The sequence below is a fragment of the Macrotis lagotis genome, chromosome 5 (assembly GCF_037893015.1).
Source record: "Macrotis lagotis isolate mMagLag1 chromosome 5, bilby.v1.9.chrom.fasta, whole genome shotgun sequence".
NCBI lineage: Eukaryota > Metazoa > Chordata > Mammalia > Peramelemorphia > Peramelidae > Macrotis > Macrotis lagotis.
Window position 1 is genome coordinate 110,449,587 of NC_133662.1, and position 11,970 is coordinate 110,461,556.

The window sequence follows — 11,970 nt, forward strand, 5'->3', positions numbered from 1 at the left end:
GCGCGGGAAAACTGAGTCACCGAGACCCCCGGAGGAGGCGGCCGTGGGCAAGCCCCTCGCAGGGCGCAGTCTGCCCGTGACCGCCGCGCAATTTAAAAAATGATCATTCTTATTTTATTTGAACTGACATTAAAGAGACGTGAAGCAGTTAGATTTGAATTCAGACCTCTCTTTCCCAAGCTGCCTTTTTTTTTTCTTTTTTAGGTTTTTGCAAGATAATTGCGTTAAGTGGCTTGCCCGAGGCCACACGGCTAGGTCATTAAGTGTCTGAGGTCGGATTTGAACCCAGGTCCTCCTCTACCCACTGCCTTTCTTAATCAGTGTTTCTAGACTTCAGAGGACCTGCCCTTAATCATAGTCCCAAAGCAGTCGTCCTCCTCCTCCTCCTCCTCCTCCTCCTCCTCCTCCTCCTCCTCCTCCTCCTCCTCCTCCTCCTCCTCCTCCTCCTCCTCCTCCTCCTCCTCCTCCTCCTCCTCCTCCTCCTCCTCCTCCTCCTCCCCCTCCTCCTCCCCCTCCTCCTGGTGTCTCCGATCTGGAAGGGGGAAAGTGAGGGAGAGGAGCACTTCAGTGCCTAGCTCGGCCTGAGCTTGGCAAGTGTCCCTACCCTCTCTGAGCTTCAGTTTCCTTTGCGTCCGAAATGTGAGATGGTTCATCTAATTCTGGACCTGGACTGGCACCCTGAGTTAGTGGCACATCAGGGACTTTAAAAGCTCAAAGAGCCAAAGCTATGTCTTGTTTGTTTTAAATTCACCCTTAACTTGTTGCTGATAGTTTGTACTGTCAAGAAGTATATCTTCTTCCATTTCAGAAGTCTTATATACTTAAAGTTAGAATTTTGATCATTTGTTTTCATTTATCTTCCTTTTTAAAAATAGATTCTGGTTTCTTAATTTTGTTGCCAGTGCTTTTAAAGAAACCATAACCGTGTTAACTTGCAACTTAAATGAATGTTTGTGCAACTTTAATGAATCCTTACATTTCCAACAAAACATAGAAGTCACTTCCCTCCTTCTGAATCCCTCATTCAGATACTCTTCATTAATGCAATCTAAGACTATTCAAATTTTTTTTTTGCTTCAACACCATGGATTCATCCCCATGGAGCCTAAAGTCCACTAAAATATCCATGCCATTTTCATATGAATTCTTGTCCATGTCTCCTGCCTAACTTTTACAGCTGATTGTTTAAGATTCAAGGTTCCAGGGTGATACTTAGTGCCCAGTTACTTTGCCTCACAAATTTTCCTGTCGTCTTTGCGCAGGGACCATGCTAATCTTCTCTGTGTCATTCCAATTTTAGTATATGTGCTGCCAAAGTGAGCACTTGCCCAGTTACTTTGACTCTTAAGTATTACTCTGTTTCCAGTGCACCTATTTCCTGCCTCTCATACATTTATTCATATTAGATTTTAATCCAGCTTCTCTCAATCTATCATCTAGTGTATTGGTATCCTAGTAAAAGAATTGATAATCATGGACTTTTGTACCTTCATCTAAATCTGATAGAAACACTGACTAGAAGAGAGGCATGGATTGGCAAGCAAAGGCATGACTTCTACCCTATTGAAAATATTGTAAAAAAAAAAGGATTCCTTGTTAAATGCATATTAGACTAACAGAATGCCTTCTGTGGGAGGGAATCAAGATTGGGGGAAAAATTGTAAAACTCAAAATCTTTCTTTAAAAAATACATATTAGACTACATTTCACAGAATCTCAGAGTTGGAACAATTTCTTGTACCTTTCTTTGGGTTGAAACTTTGAGATTCTTTGATTAGTGAGCCTTACAAAACAATTATTTCCCAAAACAACTTTTTACTGGAGTTTTCTGGTATGGTTGTCATAGTGCAACAACTGGACTAGACCAGTTGTACTTGTACAATTAATGATGTTATCATTTTTAAATTATAGGCTAGTGTGTAGACACAAAAGCCCTATAGTTATACTAGTTTCACTTCCATCATGCTCTCTAAAGGTTGGTGCACATACCCCCAATGAGAATTTGTAATCAACCATTCATTCCCCAAAATCTAAATACTTTCTTTCCGAAGAAGAAACTAGCAGCATGCTGTCTGCAAATGGAAGCTATTTGGTCACTTACTAAGGAGGTCTTCAATCTCTCCCTATCTGCTGGTTCCTTTCCTATTGCCTATAGACTCCCTGTCCTTAAAAAGAGGAGGGGGGAGAGGCGGCTAGGTAGTGCAGTGGATAGAGCCCCAGCCCTGGAGTCAGGAGTACCTGAGTTCAAATTCAGCCTCAGACATTTAATAATGACCTAGCTGTGTGGACTTGGGCAAGCCACTTAACCCCCACTGCCTTGCAAAAACTTTAAAAAAAAAAAAGAGTGAGAGAGGGGGAAACCCATCTGCTTTCTCTTTCACTCTAAATCTTTTTTTAGTCAAATTCCTTGACAAACCCCCTCTAAACTTAATGCCTCTACCTTCTTTTCATTTCCCTCATAACACTGCAATTTGTTTTCTTTCCTCTTCACTTAACTGAAATTACTTTTTTCAAAGCTACCAGTGATCTCCAGATCACCAAATCTGATGACCTTTCTATAGAATTTGATTCTATTCATCACTTTCTCCTCCAGAATATTCTCCTTTCTGTATTTTGGTGACACTGCTCTCTCCTGGTTCTCTTCCTACCTGTCTGAGGACTCCTCCTTGTCCTTTGCTGATTCATCATCAGTTGTGTTCTTTTCTTGTGCTGTTCCCCAAGTCTCTTTCCTGGGCCTTCTTCCCTTTTCTCTTTAAATATTAAGCTACTTCACCAGCTGCCACAGAAGTATTATATGTTATATAAGTAGATCTATGTATTCAACCTCAATCTCTTGAGCCCCAGTCTTAGATCACTAAATGCATATTAGACATTTCTAAGTCTAGTCATCTCAAATTCAACACATCAAAAGCAATTCATTGTCTTCTTTGCATTTCATTTTTCTATTTCCTTTTAATTCCCCTTTCATTTCAATCACCCAACATCTTGTTCCTCTGTCTGCTCTCCTTGATTTCATCATTATCTCCAGAAACTCATCTTCCTGAACGATCCTATCAAAACAGAATCTTGCACTTCCTTAATACCTCGTTCCCTAGGGTTCCCCTCTACCCCATTCCCACCTGTCCTGGAGAAAGTGAAGGGCAGACATCTACCAATGTCCTTCCAGATCCTGCATTTAAGAAGGGGGCCCAAGAGGACCATTTCACAATTTCACAAATCAGCTGCAGGACCTCATTCCTCCCTCTCCCAACTTTTCAGTTTCTTGTTAATATATTGTCTTACCCCATTAGATTATGACCTGGTTGAAGGCAAATATCTTTTTTTGTTTTGTTTTCTTTGTATCCCCATCATTTAGCAAGGTTTATTGACTGATTTGTGGCATGAAATACACTTTAGCCTTTCCCTGTCAACTTTCCCTGTATTCTTGAAGTCTCAGTGTCCATCAGATTTGTTATGTTTCTAAAACCGATTACCCAGAATATTACCAAAACTCAGATATTCAATAGTTTGTTTTCATATTTACAATAACATGGTGTTATTTCTGGGTCCCATTTGTAAAGTATTATATAAATGTACTGTTCTTTCATTCCATTTATTTTAATCCTTTCCACTCTGTTTTCCAGGTTGCAACATTCAGTCTTAATAGATTTTTCTGGTGCCCACCAAAATTTTTATTTATTCTCATGAGAGAAACTGGAAACTTTTGTTAGTATTATTGATAGTTATAGTTATTGCTGCTAATGTCCATCACTTGCACAATAGCCTATGATGTGGGTCAAAATGGCCACAGGCTAATTAATATGTTGGTTCAGGGACAGGACTGATAAAAAATGACATCGTTATAAACCAGCTGACATTTAAGAAAGGTTTACTAAGCCAGAGCATGGAAAGGATGAATATTATCCTATCATCAGCAAGAAGATCAGGTAGATGCAGAACCTCCCCCATCCCCATTTCATTAGAAAAAACATAATCTAAGTTCTTATCAACTGTATTCCCCAAAATTTGACTGAGCAGGATCATTCATAGATTTGACCCCATGTCCCTCATATGAGCCCACATCTAATTGAGTCTGAAGTCACTTATTAAGTGCATGTCCTGGGCCAGAATTCAGGAATGAATTCAGAAAAGTTCAGGAGGATATGTGAAGTAAATAGAATCAAGAAAGCAGCAATATGCATAATGAATTCAGTGTAAATATAAAGAATGAAAATGCAAAACTAAGTGCTGTATGATCCTAATGATCAAGCTTTACCTTGGAGAAGAAAAGAAAAATGCACTTCTCTCCCTTGGCAGAGATAGGCTTTTAGATGATGGAACATGAAATATTGATATAGTGTTTTGCTGAACTATTTGTTTTCCCAAGTACCACAAAGGTCAGAAATTAAAGTGACAAAAGATATTAAAAGTTTAAATTGCTGTCTTTGTTTTCATTACTGCTAATCAAAATATAACCAGGAAAAAAAGGTCAACTTGCTGTTTCCCTAACTTTTTTTTTTTAAATCAGTATGGAGCTGGGCTACATTATAGATTTCATAAATGTTTGTTGAATCAATGACTTGTTGCCAAATGGATCATACTATTACCAGCCAAAAAGAAAATTAAGTAAAATAGTACCCGATTTTGTCCTTTACTATTACTTTAATGCTATTACTTTAGCTAATTAGAATAATGAAAAAGTCATTCTCTTTTCAGGTAGACCTTATTTTTTAAAATGGGAATGGCTCTTTATTTTGTCACTCTCTAATTATTTATTGAGGAATATTCTGTAGTATAGCTGTCTCTACTGGAGTGTTACCTTTCTCCTAAACTTAAGCCCCTTGAAGATAGGAACCCTATCTTAATTTTAAGTTTGTATAATTTAAAACTATACAAAGACTTTGAGGACATCCCCAAAATTAGGAGGGCTTAACCAAGACTGACTCCAATCTACAAGGAATATACACATGAGAGGGAAATTCTCAGTTTGAATCCAAAGTAAGTGTTTAATGATTGGCATTAGGATTGGAATTCAGAGACAAAAGAGCTCACTTTGAATTGATGTAGGTGGTCAGGGGAAGTTCCATAAAAAAGTGAAAAGTTGAACTTTTTTGCTTCTATAATCCTGTTGAGCTTTCCCCTCTTAAAGAGTCCCCAAAGCACTACCTCATATTTGAGGCACTATGTGGGTCAGTATTTAATAAAACATAGTCCTTCAGCAACCATTGGTGTACTTTGACCAGGGACAGCCAAGTGGACTAATGAATTGAGTGCTCTGGCCTGCAGTGAGGAAAGTCTGAGTTGAAATCTAACCCAAAACATTTACCAGCTGTGTGACCTTGGGCAAATTCCTTAACCTCCATTTTTCAACTGTAAAGTAGGGAAAATATTAATTAAAACTAAAAGATGTTTTACAAAATAAATGATAAGAAATGCTTTCTCTTATCCAGTGAAGGGAAAACTTTTCCATAAATACTTAGACCATCAGTGGGAGGAAGGGATATTAACTGGGAACATATGATCAGAGAACATGCAGATGAACAGGGGATATCTGTAAAAAAAGCATCCATATGGCTAAAGTCACACACATATGGCCCAGTCAACTGGCTCCTCTAATGCAGGAAGCACCACTATCTTTTGGTAGTCACCTAGCGGCTGTTTTCTCCCCTGAGCAGAGCTCCCTTGTGTTTTCTTGACAGTTCTACCTTCTTTGTGGGGCATCCCTAAAGCCGAGGGCTTCTTTCCCATGGGACAAGGAGTCTAATAACTTTTTTGATTTATCACCTTAGAGATGTCTTTAGCTGTTTTGTGAGGAAGGCCCAGCCAGTTACATTCTTATATGACTCTTGGGCATTTTAAGTTTTTATCCTTTTAATTTCTTTTCTTTTATTGCATTTCCTGGTCCCTCAGTCTAAAGTCTTAACTGAGTTGTCATCTGGATGGAATTCCTTTTGATTCCTTTTATATCCTTCAATGGATAATGCACAAATATAACCAATTTACTATTATAAACACATATTTGAGCTGACAGTACTCTAAGATATGTATAATCATTATATATATATATAATATATATAATCATAATCATCAATCCATACAATCATATTTTAGTAACTCTTCAACAATATAAATATCAACCCCTTTAGGAATAAACCACTAAGCTGATTCCTAAAGTTAGTGGTTAGTGTTTCATGCTAGTGCTTACCTTAGGTTCCATTTCTGCCCAGCTAGCAATCATATGTCTCCCTCCAGGATGACATTATGTCTCTGTCAATCAGTTTGCTCATAAGAGAACATGGGATCCTCAAATTTCCAAGTTTGGGGAATGCAGGAGTCTGTCTTAGTCCTAATTCAAGGGTAGGTAGACTGATTACTGTACCACTGGTGGGTTTTTGGGTTCTGATAAAAGATGTTTACAAGTTATATCTAACTTCTAATTGATGATCAATTACCTAAGCTAATAAAGAAAACTCTCAAAGCTTTAATTCTTTCATAAGCAAGTTTATATAAATTATTTACCATATTTTGGGGTATTTATGTGAGAATATATTATTAGAAATTGTTTATCAGATTTGGGGGGTACACTAGACATTGCCAAATGTTATCAATCATGTACTTAATTCAGAAAAAACATATAAAAATTACTTAATTACAAACTGTAGACTTAAAAGAAGATGATGTTGCTCATTTTAAATTACTATGATTGTTCTCATGACATATTCCTGAATCAATATCCTGGGCTCCACCCACATGTACAAAAATATTTATAGCAGCTCTTATAGAAAAGACAAAGAATTGGAAATTGAGGGGATGCTCATCAATTGGAAAGTGACTGAACAAGCTATGGTATATGATTGTTATGGAATACTATTGTCTATAAAAATTCATGAGCAGCTAGACTTGAAAAAAGCATGGAAAGATTTGCATGAATTTATGCTGAACCAGGAGAACACTATACACACTAACAGCCACATTATGGGGTTATCAACCATGATCAATGCAACTCTTCTTAGCAGTTCAGAGATCAAAGACTATCCAGAGAGACTGTTTTTTTTAAGGGAATGGTGTTAAGTACCTTGCCCAAGGCCACACAGCTAGGTAATTATTAAGTGTCTGAGGCTGGATTTGAACTCAGGTACTCCTGACTCCAGGGCAGGTGTTCTATTCATTTCACCACCTAGCTGTCCCTCAGAGAGACTGTTAAGGAAAATGCCATCCACATCCAGAGGGGGAAAAATATGGATTCTGAATGCAGAGCAGAACATAGTATGTTCACTGCTTAAAAAATCTTTTGTTTTTTTCTTTCTTTCTCATGGTTTCCCCCCCCTTAGTTCTACTTCTTCTTTCACAGCTTGAATAATGTAGAAGTATGTCAAATGCTATTTTACATGTACAACCTATATCAGGTTGTTTGCTGCCATGATGAGGGGGCTGGTAAGAGAGAGAGGTGGTGGAAAAATGTGGAACTCAAAAACTTGCAAAATGATGAATGTCGAAAACTTCCTTTGCATGTAATTGGAAAATAAGAAAAATTTTAAAAGAGCATGGATTCCTTCAAATCATACAATCTAGAACATAGTAAGTGCTTAATAAATGTTTATTGAATAAATAATAGATATTCCACTTAGCAAATGTGCAAAGAAAATAGATGGAGCTTTCCAATTCCATATAAAATATTCCTGGCTATCATGAAAATCAGTAGAATAACTTGGAAGAAATAAAAAGGGTTCCAGTGAAGCTGGTATCTCTTGTCCCACTTCTAATTAGAAACTAAAGCTTTTAAAGTCCATGAACTATATTAAATATTACCAAATAATCCATTTTTTAAAATAATATTTTCTCCCAATTATGTGAAAAGAAAAATTTTAACATTTTTTTTTAAATTTTGAGGCCAAATGTTCTCCCCCTCCCTAAGACAGTAATTTTATTTGTTATATATGTGCAATCATGTAAAACTGATTTCCATTTTAGTCATCTTGTGAAAGAAGAAATAGACCAAAAGGAAAAAAAAAACATTAAAAAAGGAAGTGAAAAATAATATGCTTCAATTTTCATTCAGACTCTTTATCAGGTCTTTCTCTGGATATCATTTTTCATCATGAGTCCTTTGGAATTTAGATAGCCCATTTCTTTAATTATTTATTTGTTTGTTTTTCCAGTTATATGTAAAGATAATTTTCAACATTCATTTTTGTAAAATTTTCTCTCTCCCACCATTCCCTCCCCACCCCACCCTAGGCTAGCAAGTAATCAGAAAAAGGTTATATATGTATAGTCATGTAACATATTTCCATCTTATCAAAAGGCAAAAGTCACAAGAAGGAAAAAACAAAAACAAATTTTAAAAACTAAAAATAATATACTTTTATCTGCATTCAGATTTCATAATTCTTTCTCTTGATGTGTATGACATTTTCCATCTTAAGTCTTGGAATTGTCTTTGTTGAAACAGCTAAGTGGTGTAGTAGATAGAGCACATGCCCTGGAGTCAGGAGGATCTGAGTTCAAATGCAGCCTCAGACACTTAATACTTACTGAGCTATGTGACCTTGGGAAAGTCACATCCCCCTTTGTTCACTGTATTGCTGAGAAGAGTTCAGTCTATCATAATTGATCACTGCACAGTAGTTGTTAAAGTATACAATATTCTCCTTGATTTACTCAACATCAGTTCATATAAGTCTTTCCAGGTTTTTCTGAAATCTACCTGCTCATCATTTCTTATAGATAATACTCTGATACATTTATATGCCACAACTTGTTCAGCCATTCTCCAATTAGTGGGTAGCTCTTTGATTTCCAATTTTTTACCACAACAAAGATGAGCTTCTATGAATATTCTTGCACATGTGAGTCTTTTATGTGATCTTTGGGATTCGCTGTATCATAGTAGCGATACCTAGGAGTGATATTGCTAGATGAAAGAGTACGCACAGTTTTATTGGCCTTTGGGTATAGTTCCAAATTGTGCTCCAGAATGGTTGAATCAGTTCACAATTCCACTAACTGCCTTAGTATCCCAGTTTTCCCACATCCCCTTCAAGATTTTTCACTTTGCTTTTTGTCATATTAGTCAATCTGACAGGTGTGAGTTGGTACCTCAAAGTTGTTTAAATTTATATTTCTATGATTAATAGTGAGCATTTTTTCATATTACTATGGAGAGATTTAATTTCTTCATCTGAAAACTTTCTGTTCATTTCCTTTGACCTTTTATCAATTTGGGAATGACTTGTATTCTCATAAATTTGATTCAGTTCTCTATATATTTTAAAAATGATACCTTTATCAGAAACACTGACTCTAAAATCCCAGTTTTGTACTCTACTTCTGTAATGTTTATCCTTCATTCCTTTTTTTTTTTAGTTTTTACAAGGCAAAGGGGTTGAGTGACTTGCCCAAGGACACACAACTAAGTGTCTGAGGCTGGATTTGAACTCAGGTCCTCCTGACTCCAGGGCCATTGCTCTATCCATTACTCCACCTACCTGTCCCTTGTCCTTCATTCTTGAAGACCATGACATCAGGGGTGATGCCATGATAAGCACATGAATTAGATTTGAGGGAGGAGGTGTTGTGCTAAGTCAGCTGCCTCACTTTCTCCTCCAGAGACATCTGGGTCCAGAGAGGCCAGATATGGATCAGAATGACTGAAGATGGCTCCCAATATGAGGCAATCAGGGTTAAGTGACTTGCCCAAGGTCACAGAGCTAGTAAGAGTGAAGTATCTAAGGCTAGATTCAAACTCCTATCCTTCTGACTCCAAGACCAGTGCTCTTTCCACTGTACCCTGGTTGCATTGATTTTGTTTTTGCAAAAACTTTTCAATTTAATGTAATCAAAATTATCCATTTTGCATTTCATATTGTTCTCTGTCTCTTCTTTGATCATAAATTCTTCTCTCTATAGATTCCTTAAATAGCCAGTTTCTTGAGGGAAGGCTACTTCTATTTAGACAGAAATGATCAGAAACAATCAGATGTTGGTGGAGTTGTAAACTGATTCAACCCTCCTGTAGAGTAACATGGAACTATGCCCAAAGAGCAATAAAACTGATTATACCCTTTGACATAGGCCTATATCCAGAAGAAATCATAGAAAATAACAAAAGTCCCACATGTTCCAGAATATTCATAGCAGTCCTTTTTGTGGTGTCAAAGAATTGGAAATTGAAGGGCTACCCTTCAATTGGGGAATGGCTAAACAAGTTATGGAATATGAATGTTATGGATATTATTGTTCTATAAGAAACCCATGAAAGGTTGGACTCTAGAGAAGTATGAAATGAATTATAAGAACTGATGCTGAGTGAAGACAGCAGAACCAAGAGAACTTTGTACACATTGACAATAACACTGTTAGTCGATTAACTTTGATGGATGCAATTCCACAGTTCAGAGACTTAGGACAACCCTGGGACAATGTTATGGACAATGCTATACAGATCCAGGTGAAGAAAAACAAAAATTAAATTAAATTAAAATAAAAATACCCTCCAAAATCAACAAACTGTAGACTCTGGATGAACACTTATGTTCACTTTTTAAATTTTTCTCTCATGTTTTTCCTTCCTATCCCATATTTAGTCCTAATTCCTCATACAGCAAATAACTAATATGTAAACATGGTTTTAGAGCTTTTTTTTTACTTCATTTAAGACAATAGGGTTAAAAATAACTTGCCCAAGGACATACAGCTAGGCAATTATTAAGTGCTGGAGGGCACATTTGAACTTGGGTCCTCCTAACCCCAGGGCTGGTGTTCTTTCCACTGCACCACCTAGCTACCTCTGATAAACATGTTAAACACAAGAGTACATGTACAATGTTCACCATTGAGGGGAAAGGGGTTGGAAAGGAGGGTGGAAGAAAATTGTGTAACTTTTAAATATGCATATGGATGTATGTTGAAAAACTTTCTTAACATAATTGGAAAAATAAAATATCAATTAAAAAACCAAATTTGATCTCTCCTCAGGTGAAACAAAGGATCAAACTAATGATTATATCAACTTACTCAGGTTTTTGAACAGTTTCTTTTTTTCCAGACTCCTTGCAGTTAGAGATCAAGGGTCCCTGCATCTGAATTTTATTTTATGTGTTGTCTCCCTCAATTAGAGTATGAATACCTTGAAATCAGGAATTGTCACCATTTTCTATTTGTATTCCCATATGATCATATAGTGCTTGTCACATGAAAAGCACTTACTACATGCTTTATCACTGATATGGTTATGTATTTTTTTAAAGACAAATAAACTTTCTAATTTAGAATTCAATTCTATGGTTGTATAGCCACCAAGCCACTTTTCCATTTTGGTTCCTTTCATTTCCACAAAATGTAGTGCCACTACTGTTAAAGAATAATTTGTCATCCAACTATTATATATACATATATATATATTTTTTTTTTCTAAACCTTGAAAAGAATTGATTCTGTAACATTTTCGTATTGATTCTGTTTACAACTAATTGCTTTTGTCCTGAAACTGTTTGAGTCAGTGGTTCTCTGCCTCTGAATCTGATTTAGAATTTAGCTAGATTGTAATGGATTAAACTAAAAAATCCAGGTCCCTTGCTAATCACTAATCTATTCTTGCCTCAAGGAATTTAACTAAACTTGGTTGGATATCAAGCCTAGTATCTTTAGGCTACCAAACTATCCTTCAAGGATTTCTAGTTTGCTATTCAAAAGGGTCTGGTCTGTAATCTCTAGACCTTGCATCCAAACTTGAATAATGAGCACTTTTTTATCTCATGAGAAAATGGGAGAGGAATTGTTTCTAAGTCCCCATTATCAAACTTCCTATCAATTATATTGTTCCATGTGTCTCAGCTCTGTAACTAGTCATGTCCCATGATGTCATCTATCCCATTCTGTTCTTTGTTGTAATCTTTGCAAAATCAATATGACAAAAATTGTCTTTTTGATTGATGTCTTTGGGATAAATGAAGGCATTTATTGGCAGGCAACATGCCCCTGTTAATAAAT

The 11,970-nt window shown here is 36.5% G+C and overlaps 1 non-coding gene across 1 annotated transcript; it reads right to left on the bottom strand.

Moving 5' to 3' along the window:
• Positions 1 to 1,217: 1,217 nt before the first annotated feature.
• Positions 1,218 to 1,324, bottom strand: LOC141490254 (U6 spliceosomal RNA). Its single transcript, XR_012469113.1, has one exon. It is a non-coding gene; the product is annotated as a U6 spliceosomal RNA (small nuclear RNA).
• Positions 1,325 to 11,970: the final 10,646 nt, after the last annotated feature.